Source organism: Eschrichtius robustus, chromosome 15 (assembly GCF_028021215.1).
Source record: "Eschrichtius robustus isolate mEscRob2 chromosome 15, mEscRob2.pri, whole genome shotgun sequence".
NCBI lineage: Eukaryota > Metazoa > Chordata > Mammalia > Artiodactyla > Eschrichtiidae > Eschrichtius > Eschrichtius robustus.
Window position 1 is genome coordinate 35,429,408 of NC_090838.1, and position 4,371 is coordinate 35,433,778.

Genomic DNA, 4,371 nt, shown 5'->3' on the forward strand with positions numbered 1-4,371 from the left:
CATTGTGGTGGCTTCTCTTGTTGCAGAGCATGGGCTGTAGGTGCGCAGGCTTCAGTAGTTGCAGCACACGGGCTCAGTAGTTGTGGCACAAGGGCCCTAGAGCGCGCGGGCTCAATAGTTGTGGCTCGCGGGCTCTAGAGCGCAGGCTCAGTACTTGTGGCGCACGGGCTTAGTTGCTCTGCGGCATGTGGGATCTTCCCCGACCAGGGATTGAACCCATGTCCCCTGAATTGGCAGGTGGATTCTTAACCACTGCACCACCAGGAAAGCCCTAGTGGTTATTTTTTAAATACATGCATGTCTGTAAACTTGTAATTTCTGATGTATATTGTTAATAAGCATCTGTATCCACCCCTACAACAAGTCAAGGACAAAAGAATCTGGGCAAGATTTAACTTCCTGCTGGAATTCCCTACTGGCAACTTCTATGTTGATATTGTTTAGATTATTATTTAAAAGTTTTATACAGGCAAGAGTTAGATGTTTTTATATGTTTTTCTAATGTATTAACCAATTATTAAGCTACTGCCTCTCAGCTCCAAACTCACTTTCTATACTCTGCATTATAATGCAGGGGCTGGGATTCTGCAAACTCCATTTATGCTTTGCCAGCTGGTTCTGTTAGCCCCTGCAAAGTGGAGATAATAGAGGGAGACTGCAGGGATGGAGGAAGGAGAGGGGACTTGCTCTTTCCTGATTGCTTCCTCTCTCCTGTCTGCCTGTGGCTCCTGGGCTCATCACCTTGCCTTCTTCCCTCGGCAGTTTCTAAATCCAATTTGCAATTTTTCCAGTTCTCGCAGAATCAGCTTTAAAGTGACCCCATCAGAGTTACCAGTTCCAGAAGCTGGCATGCCCTGTCAGAGGTCTGAGTTTCAGTTCCGCAGAAGTCTTCCTCCACTTTCCAAGGTTTAGTAATTCCCCTTCTTCTTTGGTTCCCTCAGCCCTAGGGGGTAGTAACTGCTTCTTACAGTTGCTACTTCTGTGATACTGCAGATTTTTTTTTTGACTTTTCAGTTACTAGTTAACAACTTTAAACCTAGTTAACAGTTCTCTGTATTACATTCTCTTTGTTAAATAACTGTCAGGATTTCTGTCTCCTGACTAATATACTTTTATACGCTTAATTCTCTGTATTAAAAGATTTCTTTATGGTTGTGATTTGCAACTCAGGGAGGGTTAGGTTCTAAAATCGGGGCATCAAATAATAAAATGGATTGACGCTCCAATATACTACTTCTCTAATGTGATCATAGTTGGCTGTTGGCCCTGGGATGGAGCCAGTAACTGCAGCTAAGACCCCACTGGACAGGGCAGGGCAGGGCAGCTGAGGAGAACGCCCTTCATCTGCATGCTGGTCACTGTCAGCTTTTCAGGGCTCTCTGCAAATAGAGCAGGAAGTTTATGTCTCTCTGTCACCTCACAGGTGGAAAGTCCTCAGGGAGACATTCACAGGCCAGCTCTGCTATGAGCTTTCAGTTTGGCTTATATATCTGCTACATTTCCATTTTTTTCTGGCTCCAGGGCCAGTGAGCTCTCCCCCCTCCCTTTCCTCCCTCCTTCCTCCTGTGGAGATAATATTCTTCAGCTTGCTGGTCTTCTTTTCCCTCTTTGCCAGGGGCCATGAATGCTACTTCCCTTCAAATCACTCTGTTAGACACTTCCACTGCCCTATTACCCCACCCCCCAACATCCTGCGGCATCCCCCTCATTCTTCCTAGCATGGATCCCACATGCCTTGGACAGGAGTGGACATATGTGGGCTCTTATGAGTCCAGGGCTCTGTGGACAGTGGCTAAGCTTGGCATTTCTTGTAGCCCAGGTGTCATGGCGGAATTCTTACCTGCTACCTTCAGATGAGGAAACTGAGAAATATCGGCCACTCCTACAACTTAATTTAAAAAATGATCAAAACCCAAAAAACAAAAATAAAAAAACAAAACAACAAAATGATGGGTGAAAGATTTGAACAAACATTTCACAAAGATTCACAAATAGCCAACAAACACGTCAAAAAATGCTCAACACCATTAGTCATCAGGGATATATAAATTAAATCTACAATGAGATACTATTCTACACCCAGTACAATGGCTAAAATTAAAAAGACTGCCAACACCAAGTGTTGAAAAGGATGCAGAGCAATTGGAATGATCAACATTGCTTGGTGGGAGTATAAAATGGCACAACTACTTTGGAAATAAGGGTCTGGCAGTTTCTTATAAAACTAAACATAGAACTTCATCAAAATTAAAAACTTCTGTGCATCAAAGGACACTGTCAAGAGACTGAAAAGGCAACCCACAAAATGGGCCAAATATTTGTAAATAATGTATCTAGTAAGGGATTCGTACTCAGAATATACAAAGAACTCATAAAATTCAACAACAAAAAAACAAGCAACCTAATTAAAATTGGGCAAAAGATTCTGAATAGACATTTACCCAAAGAAGATACACGAATGATCGATAAGCACATGAAAAGATGCTCAACATCACTAATTATTAAGAAAATGAAGATAAAAACCACAATGAGATAGTACTTCACACCTGTTAGGATGACTATTACTAAAAAGAACCCCAAACAAACAGAAAATAAGTGTTGGTAAAGATGTGGACAAATTGGAATCCTTGCGCATTACTGGTGGGAGTGTAAAACGGTGCAGCTGCTGTGAAACACAGTATGATGGTTCCTCAAAAAATTAAACAGAATCACCATATGATCCGGCAATCCACACTTGGGTATATATCCAAAAGAAGTGAAAGCAGGACCTTGAACAGATATTTGTGCACCCATCTTCATAGCAGCATAATTCACAATAGCCAAAAGATGGAAGCAACCTAAGTGTCTATTGACTGATGAATGGATAAAAAAATGTGGTATATACATACAATAGAAAAGGAATGAAATTTTGACACATGCTGCAACATGGATAAACCTTGAAAACATTATGCTACCTGAAATAAGCCAGACACAAAAGGATAAATGCTGGATGATTCCACTTATATGAGATACCTAGAATAGTCAAACTTGTAGAGACAGAAAGTAGAATAAAGGTTACCAGGGGCTGAGGGAAGGGGGATGGAGAGTTTATTGTTTAATTGGTACCGATTTTCAGTTTGGGATGATGAAAAAGTTCTGGAGATGGATAGTGGTTAACAGTTGCACAACAATATTAATGTACTTAATGCCACTGAATTGTACACTTTTTTCTTTGGCTGCACCACAGGGCTTGCGTGATCCCCAACTAGGGATGGAACCTGGGCCACATCAGTGAAAGCGCTGAGTCCTAACCACTGGACCGCCAGGGAACTCCCTGAATTGTACACTTAAAATGGTTAAAATGGCAAATTTTATGTTATGTATATTTTATCACAATTTAAAAATGCTTTTAAAAAGCTATACAAAAACCTATCTTATGACCCAGCAGTCCCACTCCTGTATTTACTGAAAAGAAATTAAAACAAAAGGACTTGTACAAGAGTGCTCCTAGCAGCTTTGTTTATAATAGCTCCAAACAGGAAATAACCCAAGATGTCCATTGATAGGAGAACGGCTAAGCAACCATGGTGTATACATGTAAAGAAATATTATTGAAGCCACTCAGTCAGTTGTTGGCTAAAGTGGGTATACAGAGATATCATATATAGAGATATGAACAAAGGTTGTTTCACTCCAGTTCCTTATCTTTCTTCAACCGCACAGGGTGAGTTTTCCTACTCCAAAATTTTGACCTAAGGACAGCCATGAATGTTACTGAAACTCCAGAGTTCCATAGGTGCCTCTGCTAAGACTCTTCCTTCCTCCCCTCAAAGGGAAGACCCCATCATTATCTGTGCTTAGTCTCTAAGACCTGTCATCCTGTACCTGGTCCAGTAGGTTTGGATTCAACTGTCGCCAGAACTGACAGAGGAACTACCCCATCTTCTCAGCAGGAGGGCTTTGGGCATTTATTTGGGTGCCCCAGCATACCTGGATCCCGGTTTTCATCTCTCCAGGGGTCGTAGTTCTATCTGGTCTTTCCCATATTTCAAGTTAGAACACTTTGGCCACCATCACGTGGGGTCTCTGTGAGCCCTGATTAGTGCCTCTCTTGAGGGTGACCCCTCATGGGTCTCTTTCTCCAAGGCAAACTGAGCCCTGTACTCTCTGTAGAGTGTTGAGGGCAGGGACTCCTGAGTCTTACAATCTGTATTTGAAAACTGGCCCTACCACTTACTTAGGTAACCTCACTGTGCCTCAGTTTCCTCATCTGTAAAAGAAAATACTACTACTACTACTTACTTCATAGGGTTGGCATGAGGATTAAATTAGTTAATAAGGTGCAAAGTTCTTAGAACAGTGCCTGGCACATGGTAAGCGCTGTGTAAGTGC